Source organism: Lucilia cuprina, chromosome 4 (assembly GCF_022045245.1).
Source record: "Lucilia cuprina isolate Lc7/37 chromosome 4, ASM2204524v1, whole genome shotgun sequence".
In the NCBI taxonomy this organism is placed as follows: Eukaryota; Metazoa; Arthropoda; class Insecta; order Diptera; family Calliphoridae; genus Lucilia; species Lucilia cuprina.
In genome coordinates, this window is record NC_060952.1 from 58997175 (window position 1) to 59009792 (window position 12618).

Here is a 12618-nt window from a genome sequence, read left to right on the forward strand (position 1 = left end):
CCCCCCATATAAAGTCCCCTTCAGAAAATGACTTTGTCGCTCATAACTGGCTAAGAGAAGCATCAATAGCGGTGAAATTCGGCACAAACATGTTTTATGGTCTCAAATCTCTTTGTAGATGTTATAAGGATAATTGACCCTATCCCACCTATAAGGTCGTTTTCAGAAAACGACTTTAATACTCATATCTACCTTAAGAAGCATATATATAACAATAATATTCGACATATAAAAGTTTTATGGGAACTAAAATCATTTTCTTAAATTTTATGAGGATGAGTCCATTATAATCTAACCCCCTAATAAGGTGCCCTTTAGACAACGAATTCAATGCTCATTACTACAAAATTCTACATACACAAGTTTCGTGCGAGCCAAAATCTCCCTATCAAATTTTATAAGGATCGATCCTTATTGAAAGTAAGAATATCGGTTCATGTTTTCTCCTATCCCTATTATAATGCCCCATTCAGAAAATAACTTTATCGCTAAGAGATGCATAAATAGCGGTGAAATTCAACACAAACATGTTTAATGAGAACTTAAATTTATGCTCATATCTGCTCAAAACATATATATAAAGCAATAAAATTCGACATAAAAAAGTTTTATAGGAAATAAAATCATTTTCATAAATTTAATGAAAATGGATTTATAATTGACCTTACCAAGGTCCCCTTCTGAAAATGACTTTAAGACTTATTACTGACCCAAAAATGTGAGTACATCAGTAAAATTCTACATAAACATGAATGATTTGATGGTGGGTATATAAGATTCGGCATGGCCGAATTTAACACTCTTACTTGTTTTGTTTGTTTTATTTTTTTTATCTTTAAATAAAAGGAATCGTCAAAAGTCCGTCTAGTCGTCCAGGAAAATTCACTAAACTTAGTCGGAAAACCAAAATGATACCAGAGCACCCCAGGCTGGAAAGCAGCTTCTCCCTCGTTCAATGGAGTCGTGTTGAAGAGGCTTTGCAGGTTTGTTGTTTTGCATTTGTTTAATTTAAAATTTAGCTTTAAGTTTAGTTTTAAGTTTAGGTTTAAGTTTAGCTTTAAGTTAAATTTTTTTTAATAAAATTTATTTAATTTTTAAAAAAATCAAAATTTTTTTCTATGAAGAGGCCACAGACTCCACCTTCTTCTATATTTGGAGCAAAAATCAAAAAGGACCGACATTTTTTTCTTTTGACATCGAGAAACCTCGGTTACCAATATGGCTTCAACAAATTTTCAGCAATTTGTTTGCCTACATAATTTTTTTTCTAAAGCTATTTGTTTTTGTTTTTATTTCTCTTTTTCTTTCCCAAAAAAAATCCCTTTTTCATTGTGTTGCCACCTGTTTAAGTTTCTTCTTCTTCTATTCAGTAGCTCTACTACAGGGTACACACGACAAATCCCACCACTCCTGTTATACATCCCTGGATACAGGATGGGAGGAAAAAAACGCACCCCTAATTTTCCTGAACTACCCTAATGTCCTAAAACTTTTCTGGGATTTTGGTATTTCATTATTCCCATACAAAAAAATTTGCACTATGGCAACCCTTATTCATTCGAGAACAAAAGTACAACTCTGTACCGCCGTTGAAAACTGGCTAGGCGGCGACGTACTGTGAACAGCTGCTTGAATGAATGCAAATAAGAAAGATACTACGCGTGGGTGAAGAAGAAGCTCCCAAATAAAAAACACAATGAAAAAACGAGGTAAGTATTTTTCTGGTAAATAAACAATAAAATAATAAAAATATTAATTTAAATTGTTTAAAATAACATAAACATTTTTTCTTCTGTTTCTTTACAGGTTCTGATGGATTTCTATGGCCGTATAAGGGGATTTTAAATAAGTTAAGTAACAAAAACATAGTGATAGAAAAATTTATTAGTGGTGTTATTAACTAACACAACCAAATTTTTTCTTTTCTTTACAGGGATCATGTTGGCTACCTTGGGCCTATATAAAAAAATTGATGGCCGATTCTGAAAGATGGCAGATCGAAGCAGAATGAAATGGTAAGTAAAAAAAGTGGAAATTATTTTAATTATTTATATAAAATTTTCTAATAATTTTGTTTTAAATTTTTCAGGTGGTTCCGGAAATTTAAGGTAAGTGAAATGAATTATTTTGAAATATAAAAAGTAGAATTTAGTGCAAAATTAAAATGTGGTTCTGTGCATAAAAAAAAGGTTACAGTGAGTGTCAAAAGTGTGAGTGCCGTTAAAAAATAATCGATTAAAATAAAAAAAATTAATACATTTAAAATAATTTCGGTTCGGGTTTTGGAAACGTAAATTCGGATAAAAATTATTTTGGAATTTACCGTGCGTGTAAAAAGTAAACGGACAAAAAAATTTAATTGAGAAAAATACAAAAAAAAAAAAATTAATTTGATCGAAATTTACCGTGAGTATAAAAAGTAACCAAATAAAAGCTAGCGTTTGAAAAAAAAACTCTTTTTCGTGAAACTTGTCAAGGTGTGTTGTTTAAGTGAAATATGGACAAAAACTTATACAGTGAGAACCAAAAGTGAGGTGGAAAATTTTTTCAAATTGTTTTTTTAATACAGTGGGTGTAAAAAAATTAAAATTTTTAGTGACTGGATCTAATAAGTGTGACAAACGGAAACTAAAGTTTGAAAATTTGCAGTGGCCATCAGAATTTGTGAATCAGTTAAATTTAAAACAAAATTATTTGCGTAAACAAAAATGAAGTGAACAGTGACCAAAACCTCTTGAAACCAAAACAAAAGAAAAATTAACAAAGAAAACTGAAAAATATCAAACCGATCCTAAATGGATAAAATAAAAGAAAAGTGAAAATAAAATTATTTCTCCAACTAAAATATTTTTTTGCTTTAATTCAAAATTAATAATTTTATAAATTTTCTTTTACTTTCAGCTAACAAAATTCAATTGGACGTGCGATTTGGCCTTGGTTTGCTGCTTCCGTTCAGGAAACCTAAAACTAGATAATATACAATGAAACATAATTTCACTTATATTAAGTTTTTTCTCTATATTCACGTAAGGACCAAAGCTCATAGACTAACGTCTAGAGACTTTGGCGAGAAATACCCCTTACAATTTCTCCGGAAATAAAAGAAAAAAATATTCAAAAATAAAATTATTTTGAAAAAAGGAAATATATATGTATATATATATAATGTGTAATTTTCTAAAAGGAATAATAAATAAAAAAATGTATTTTGACTTGAAATTCAGTTCGTCCTTTTAGAATATTACCCAAAACTAAATTATTTTAACTAACTATATTTGGTTTATCTTCCCCAGGTTAGAAATTCAGATGGGACCTGGACCGGAATACTGAAGGCAGTATATGGACCCAATAATTATTCTAAAAACGTAAGTACTAACTAATACTGAACTTATCTAAATTAAATGATTAGATATTGAAAATGACTTGTATCATCAAAATTTACTTTAGACCAAATACTAACTGTTTTGTTTTTCCATTCACAGGTTTTAATCATCCAATTTTGGTTCCTGAAGAACTAGCCAACTCTATTATCGAGAGGAAAATTTCTCCAGTCAACGAAATTTTAATCGGTTAGCGAAAATTTTAAATTTCTATTATTAACATCTAATTTTAAGTTATTCTGTTCAGTCCAACAGTAGATTTAGTATTCAAGATAGATTAATAAACAAACTTTAGATATATTGCCTCATTTGCTCCCAGACAATTCAAATTGCTAAATTTTAGTCAGCGCTTTAGTCTGGTTGAGCACTCGGCGAACTAATCATTAACGGGCAAACTATTACGACTTTTTACTGTTCCACAACACAAATGAACTTCCCTGGTCGTAGGCTTTTACTAAAAAAGAAAACAAAGTGTCAAATATAATCAAGGCAAAATATCATTAACAAAATGTTTTGTGTAGAAAAGTATCTACTAACTCATTCATACAAAATACAGAAAATAAAATAGGTTTTATCATTTTGGTTCGAGCTAGGAGTAGGTATAATCGTTGGGACTAGAACCACCAAAGATGTTGAAACTATTGTTTCAAATCTTTGGCATGAAATACCCCCAACGATTTTATTGAAGGTCTTCAACCACGTATAGACTATTATCTATAGGTCTGACAATACGACATTTCAGGAATTTTCTCGCTAGCTTGGAATTGAAATTATTTTTAAAGTCGCTTTGTTGGAAGTTGCGACGATAAACTTCCTGACCAGGTACAAACTTAACTTGACGGCAACGGGTGTTATAGTACTTTTCGTTCTTCAAATATGCCTTATGCAAATTCTCACGAATTTGCTGCCGTATTAAAACCATTTTTAGAGGTTTTGGCAAGATATCAGATTCAGGATCATGTAGAATTTGTAGCTTCTTTGCAAGATTGTATACACTTCCATGCGGAATCATATTCATGCCAAAAAGTGCGAATTATGGTGTAACTCCGATTGATGTTTGTATTGATGACCTTAACGAATATTCTATTTCTGACAGGTATTTGTCCCACTCAGTATGATCTTCTTGTAGGTACGAACGAATTGCGGACAGCAGACTTCGTAACCAACAACGACGAAGAAGTTGCCATTAAAACCACTGAAGAAAATATTACAAAAACACTTGGAATGTCCTGGAATCCTACTCAGGATATATTTTTGTTTCGCTTTAACTTGTCCGATGTAAGTAATCCCACAAAACGTTCAATTTTATCGATAGTAGCAAAAATTTTCGATTTGCTTGGTCTCTTGAGCCCTATTGTAGTTCGTTGTAAAATGCTGGTCCAAGAGATGTGGGTCCAGAATATTGGTTGGGATGATCCCCTCAACAATAGTTTGACATTGATGTGGCTCCAAATTAAAGCAGATTTGGAACATATTCATGAAATCACAATACCTCGATATGTTTTTACTTCGGAAAACATACTCGGCGAAATACATGGCTTCGCCGACGCTTCGCAACGCGCATTTGGATGCTGTATTTACTATCGCGTCTTAGAAAATGGTTCTTATAAAACTACTTTGTTAATCGCCAAATCGAAGGTGGCTCCAATAAAAGCACAGTCTTTACCTCGTCTCGAACTATGCGCGTGCATATTACTTAGTAGAACTTGGTCAAAAATAAAACCAACAAGTAAGAGTGTTATATTCGGCCATGCCGAATCTTATATACCCACCATCAAATCATTCATGTTTATGTAGAATTTTACTGATGTACTCACATTTTTGGGTCAGTAATAAGTCTTAAAGTCATTTTCAGAAGGGGACCTTGGTAAGGTCAATTATAAATCCATTTTCATTAAATTTATGGAAATGATTTTATTTCCTATAAAACTTTTTTATGTCGAATTTTATTGCTTTATATATATGTTCTGGGCAGATATGAGCATAAATTTAAGTTCTCATTAAACATGCTTGTGTTGAATTTCACCGCTATTGATACATCTCTTAGCGATAAAGTTATTTTCTGGAGGGGACATTATAATAGGGATAGGAGAAAACGTGAACCGATATTCTTACTTTCAATAAGGATCGATCCTTATAAAATTTGATAGGGAGATTTTGGCTCGCACGAAACTTGTGTATGTAGAATTTTGTAGTAATGAGCGTTGAATTCGTTTTCTAAAGGGCACCTTATTAGGGGGTTAGATAATAATGGACTCATCCTCATAATATTGAATATTATTGTTATATATATGCTTCTTAAGGTAGATATGAGCATTAAAGTCGTTTTCTGCAAGGGACCTTATAGGTGGGATAGGGTCATTTATGGATAGGGTCAATTATCGTTATAAAACTCTACAAAGAGATTTATGGGACCATAAAACATGTTTGTGCCGAATTTCACCGCTATTGATGCTTCTCTTAGCCAGTTATGAGCGACAAAGTCATTTTCTGAAGGGGACTTTATATGGGGGGTAGGGTCAATTATGGACCGATCCTTATAAAATTCTACGAAGAGATTTATGTCACCATAAAACATGTTTGTGCCGAATTACACCGCTATTGATGCTTTTGTTAGCCAGTTATGGGCGATAAAGTCATTTTCTGAAAGGGACTTTATATGGGGGGTAGGGTCAATTATCGACCGATCCTTATAAAATTCTACGAAGAGATTTATGTTTCCGTAAAACATGTTTGTGCCGAATTTCACTGCTATTGATGCTTCTCTTAGCCAGTTATGGGCGATAAAGTCATTTTCTGAAAGGGACTTTATATGGGGGGTAGGGTCAATTATCGACCGATCCTTATAAAATTCTACGAAGAGATTTATGTTCCCGTAAAACATGTTTGTGCCGAAGTTCACTGCTATTGATGCTTCTCTTAGCCAGTTATAGGCGATAAAGTCATTTTCTGAAGGGAACTTTATATGGGGGGTAGGGTCAATTATGGACCGATCCTTATAAAATTCTACGAAGAGATTTATATCACCATAAAACATATTTGTGCCGAATTACACCGCTATTGATGCTTCTGTTAGTCAGTTGTGAGCGATAAAGTCATTTTCTGAAGGGTACGTTGTATGGGAGGTAGGGTCAATTATGGACCGATCCTTATAAAATTCTACAAAGAGATTTATATCACTATAAAACATGTTTGTGCCGAATTACAGCGCTATTAATGCTTCTGTTAGTCAGTTGTGAACGATAAAGTCATTTATGAGCCAGTTATGAGCGACAAAGTCATTTTCTGAAGGGGACTTTATACGGGGGTAGGGTCAATTATGGACCGATCCTTATAAAATTCTACGAAGAGATTTATGTCACCATAAAACATGTTTGTGCCGAATTACACCGCTATTGATGCTTTTGTTAGCCAGTTATGGGCGATAAAGTCATTTTCTGAAAGGGGACTTTATATGGGGGGTAGGGTCAATTATGGACCGATCCTTATAAAATTCTACAAAGAGATTTATGTTCCCGTAAAACATGTTTGTGCCGAATTTCACTGCTATTGATGCTTCTCTTAGCCAGTTATGGGCGATAAAGTCATTTTCTGAAGGGGACTTTATATGGGGGGTAGGGTCAATTATGGACCGATCCTTATAAAATTCTACGAAGAGATTTATATCACCATAAAACATATTTGTGCCGAATTACACCGCTATTGATGCTTCTGTTAGTCAGTTGTGAGCGATAAAGTCATTTTCTGAAGGGTACGTTGTATGGGGGGTAGGGTCAATTATGGACCGATCCTTATGAAATTCTATGAAAAGATTTATGTCGCTATAAAACATGTTTGTGTCGAATTTCACTGCTATTGATGCTTCTCTTAGCCAGTTATTTGCGATAAAGTCATTTTCTGAAGGGGACTTTATATGGGGGGTAGGGTCAATTATGTACCGATCCTTATAAAATTCTACAAAGAGATTTATATCACTATAAAACATGTTTGTGCCGAATTACACCGCTATTGATGCTTCTCTTAGCCAGTTATTGGCGATAAAGTCATTTTCTGAAGGGTACTTTGTATGGGGGGTAGGGTCAATTATGAACCGATCCTTATGAAATTCTATGAAAATTATGTCCCCATAAAACATGTTTGTGCCGAATTACTGCGCTATTGATGCTTTTGTTAGTCAGTTATTGGCGATAATGTCATTTTCTAAAGGCGAAATCGTGGACCGATATTGCCAATTTTCAATACCAAACAAACTACATCAACTATAAGTATCTGTGCAAAATTTCAGCTCGCTAGCTACTTCCGTTTGGACTCTATCGTGTTTTCAACAGACAGACGGACGGACATGGCTAGATCGTCTTAGAATCTAATAAGGACCCAGAATATATATACTTTTATGGGTCTTAGACGAATATTTCAATGTGTTACAAACGGAATGACAAAAACAATATACCCCCCATCTTTTTTGATGGTGGGTATAAAAATTATATAATTGAAACAATTTTATAAATAAGGGTTCCTACATCGTCTTTTATACGTCATTTCCATTCCGTGTGGAAAAAGAATTGATGCCCACACGTGCGCGTTGTTAGGATAGAGCTCTAGCCTTTAATAGTAGTCCCATCGCAGTGTTTAATCTTTAGGTTTCCCGAAAATTTATAAGTAGTTTTCTATAAAAGAAAAGAGAAAATTAAGTAAAAGGAATTTGGTGGAATAGATTTAGTATATACTTACGTGAATACCAATACATCCGGACACAATACGGACGGACAGGAAAGCCTCATCCGCCATAAAATTTCCATCCCGACAATTGCCTCCCGTAAACCAGATAGTTGCCGCAGAAAAGAATTTTCCGGATCCGGTTTATACCCAAGCGAAATTATGAACCTCCGAAACGTAAACATAGATTTGAAGGCATAAATTTAAACCTAAAACTAAATTTAAATCCTAAAATTTCAACCTAAATCTAAACCTAAAACTAAATTCAAATTTTAAAACCTAAATTTAAAACTAAATCTAAATCTAAATTCAAAATATTAAAACTTAAAACTAAATCTAGACTAAATTTTAAATCAAAACCTAGTATTGTTAAATATTACTAAATTGTATTATAATGTTTGACTGAAAATTTCGAATCTGTTATCATTTAAAATGATTGGATAAGACTAAGTAAACTCGGCGGTAAGTAGGAAAGGTAAATGTTTGCGGGGAAAGTCTGGGACATCCCTACGATAGGATGTCATGGCGGGATGTAATCCCGAGTGGGAGGGTGATCTCTTGACACCAGCCAGGAGGAAATTGTTCGTTAGGTATGGTATCTAGGGAAATGGAGACACCACTTCGAGCCCCTTGATTTTTATTTATTTTATAGCTGGTATGATTTTTTGTGTTTAGTGTGTTTCGGTACAGATTGCTGGCGGCTTTAGCCGCGCAATACGCGGGCATACCAGCGCCGCTGGCAGTCTGGCCACATTGTCTTTCCTGTTTGTTTTGTCTTCTGTTTGGTCATCGATCAAACAGATGTTTAATCACAATCACACATACACACTACAATATATATATTTATGTATGTATCTATAGATTGTTGATCGCCTGTTGCTATATTTCACAATTTCAATCATGTTCGTGCAAGATGTTTAGATTGAAATAAGATGAACCTCAAAGTCTGAATCGATTCGATTTACTTTAGATATGTTTGTATATTTTTTTTGTAATTTTTCTAGTATAAGCATGAGGAAAAATTGTTTCGCATTATCCAATGTATGTAAATGCACTTTTGACTGTGATGAAATTGGAAATTGATGACTGTTTTTGTAAGGAAAATATTATTAAATAAATATAAAACTAAAAAAATTATTATTATTATCTAAATTCAAATAATTGAATAAATTTAAAATTTGCCCAAAGCTCACTTTTTTACATAAATGTGTGTTTTTCACATCGTATTCATATGTCTGGAGTAGGTAATATTTTAAAATTTCAAGTGGACGAGGAGCCACGCTCATACTATAAAAATATTAAATCCTTGTATTTGAGATAATATAACAGCTAGAGTCGTCACTTTAGTGTCCATATGATTATTTACGATAAAAAGTGGGTGGACTGAACATTTTTAATGAAAAAACGGACTTTTATCTGGGGACTTTTCATCGGACTTGAATAAAATTGAAAAATTCCTACATATGAGATACTATTAGAATAACTTTGCCATTCATGTGAACATTTAGAGAATAACAACCGGACTTTCAATGGGTGTATGGCACCATATATATGAATACCAGCTATACCCAGTGTGCTTTGCTACCCTAAAAGCAATGTAAATTAAAAACACTTTACGATTTTTAAGATTCTAACTATAATAGTTTCCCGACATCAAGTATAAATTTGTTTACATATTGGGGATGCCAAAATTATTGCAAGTTCCCCAATTTTCCCAAACGTTAATTTAGATTTTTATGTTACCCATGAAAAATTTGAATAATATAATAGTTTTCAATATATACGAAATTTTGTATTTAATTCATATTAGAGATGCAAAGTCCGCCCAATTCATGTTCACATGAATGTTCTTCATGTAAAATTTAAATTTTCTAGTTCTAATAGTTTCTCAGGTATACAAATTGTTCCATTTAATTTATATGGAGACTCCAAGTCCCCTAGATAAAAGTCCGGCCTTTTTTCTCAAAAATGTTCAGATGAATATTAAGGTTCTTCGTGCAAAAATTTTAAGAATCTAGTTGTATTAGTTTCCCAGATAAACGAAATTTTGTATTTAATTCATATTTAAAGTCCGCCCGGTGAATATTATTCCTCCAAAATGTTCAGATGAATATTAACCCTCCGTCATGCACATGTTCCGATAGTCACGTTCGTAGCGCATGTATCTGGCGAGATACACTTTGTATTTCAGTACATTTATATGAAAAATATGCCATTTTAGTAACAATATTACGATATCTAACAATATTTGTAGAGGGTACCTGGAGACTCGAACCCCTAACCAAATTAGAAATATATTAAAATCCCAGTTAAATTCGTAAAATATCTGGCCAGATACATGCGCATGACGGAGGGTTAATGTTTTTCGTGCAAATTTTGAAGAATATAGTTTTGTTAGTTTCTCAGATAAACTATTTTTTTATATTTTATTCATATATACTTTTGCATGGATTATTTTCTTCAAAAATGGTTACATCTTTTATTTTTAATGGGAAGTTTAACGCATTGAAATTTAAGCAATGCACTAATGTCCAACGACTGTCTGCTTTCAATATTATTGTTAAAGCTTATTTCAAATTCGCCAATGATAAACATTTCTTTTATTTTTGTTTAAAAACTTTTCATATCTAATGTCGTCTAATTTGGGTTTTGCATGAAGAGCATGGAATTCAACGTCGAACTTTAAGCCAATATTAAGTTTTAAAAAATTAGGGACTTCGTTCATAAATTCTCTGCCAGCTTCTTTCAACAATACTTCTGGTATGTGGCATTGTTTATTATTGCAGATATTTTTTCCTGAATAACACTACTGCAGTTAGACAGTCTGAAGGATGATCTAATACCAAAAATAATACCTACTTTTCCACTCCTCTTGGAGCCATCAGTGTAAACTTTCGTAACACCTGGAGAAGGGTTGGGGCTCTAACTCGGAACTCCTATGTGGAATCCTTGTACAGAAACTATTACCGAAGTTGGGCTTCGTAATGCAATAACCAACATTTAAATGCAGTGGTTCTAATTACATTATAATTCTTGAGTGGCCGCAATTTCTAAGACCAGACCATAAGCTGCTTTTAGTCTAATCGCAGAGTTGAGAGCAAGTTGAACGGCCATTGAGTTAGCTGGTGACCAGTTTAACATGGTAAACAGTGCTTTAGTCGGTGTTGTCTTTATTGCTCCTGTAATAAGGATGGCATTATTTCTCATAGTGCGCTTAATGGTTCGTTCCGGTGGAATGGTTAATTTCAAGTGAACATCAATAATCTATTCTAGAGTGTTGAGCACAAAGGATGCAAGACTAATTGGTCTATAGTCCTTGGGTTTGGGAATATGTAGCGTTCTTAAGCATGCCTTGTAAATCAAAAGAAGCCATGGGATCACCAGATCTTTGTCGTATTATATTTCAATTGATTCATTGTTCCATTATTTACAATTGACTGACATCTTAGAAAGTGAGTATCCAGTAGGACTTCCAAATATTCCCTGCCGGACATAGTCCACCTACCGCAGGGTTTTTGGATGTAACTCGCTATGGCCTGTGTAGTTAACAAAATCTTACAAAGTTGATTGGTTTCGGAAGATCCTACTACATTATAGCATTAAATAGCTTGCGACACTCTTTCAAAGCGTGTGCAATGTCAGGATTCCACCTCTGTTAGTGGAGGGTATACAGGCAATGTTAGTCACCGAACGGAATGCTTCCGTTAATTCTGTAACGGTCGCATCAATATCCTCCGTACTCTCAATAATAGGGGAAGACCGACGAGAAATGGAAAGCACTGGTGGTCCGATAAAAAACAGTCATTCGAGACAGTCCAACTCGTTATGCACCTGCGATGCTTAGCACTCAAAAGCGTTGTATCTAATACTTCTCTTCTATTAAAGTTGCCTGCGGACACAGTTGTTCGGTGGACTGTCTCCGTAGTCGTGGGGCATATAGCTTGGAATAAGCCATGTCATTACAACGTCATACTCCAGTGCAGCTGCAACTGTATCTTCATCACTGAAATTAGAAAGGATAAAATGTGCTAGGAGCTTTTAGTCAGTATACATTATCGTATTTTACCTGAATTTTCAACGTATAAGAGCTTGTAGCACCTGAGGTTTATTCCGCAGACCTGATCGCGATGGATCCATGGTTACTGGACCATTATTAGCTCCTCCCCTTTTTGAGCCACTCGGAGAAGCAGTGCAGCTGTTGCTGCTTTATAGTGGTGAAGATTGATTTGTGTCAATCTCTTCATCCCAGAAGATCGTCAGCCATTTGGCCCTTCTGAGTAAAGGGGGAACTCATCATCTAGGAGAATGAACGAGAGTCCTTATTATCAGAACGATCAGCGGTCTTGTCGCCTTTCTGGTTCACCTTCGGAGAAGGATCGCCTTTGGAGTCACTGCGATAGACTGGAGGAAGATCGTACCAAATACATAATAGACCCTTTGTCTCTCTCAACGCCTCCAAAGATTCCTTATTAAGGAACACAATCACGGTTCTTGAGGATCCATCAGACACTGAAATCCTTAC

At 34.2% G+C, this 12618-nt stretch overlaps 1 protein-coding gene and 1 long non-coding RNA gene across 3 annotated transcripts in view; one reads left to right on the top strand and one right to left on the bottom strand.

The window, feature by feature from the left end:
- The window catches only part of LOC111690106 (thyroid transcription factor 1-like), a 250405-nt gene that overhangs the window by 135146 nt on the left and 102641 nt on the right, over positions 1 to 12618 (bottom strand). The gene's annotated exons all lie outside the window — the stretch shown is intronic.
- Positions 1677 to 4521, top strand: LOC124419426. 2 transcript variants are annotated; one of them, XR_006940583.1, is made up of 6 exons: positions 1677 to 1709; positions 1807 to 1849; positions 1934 to 2015; positions 2090 to 2108; positions 2902 to 3365; positions 3483 to 4521. It is a non-coding gene; the product is annotated as an uncharacterized LOC124419426 (long non-coding RNA). The 2 variants fall into 2 exon arrangements; XR_006940582.1 differs by lacking the exon at positions 1677 to 1709 and having other exon boundaries at positions 1814 to 2015.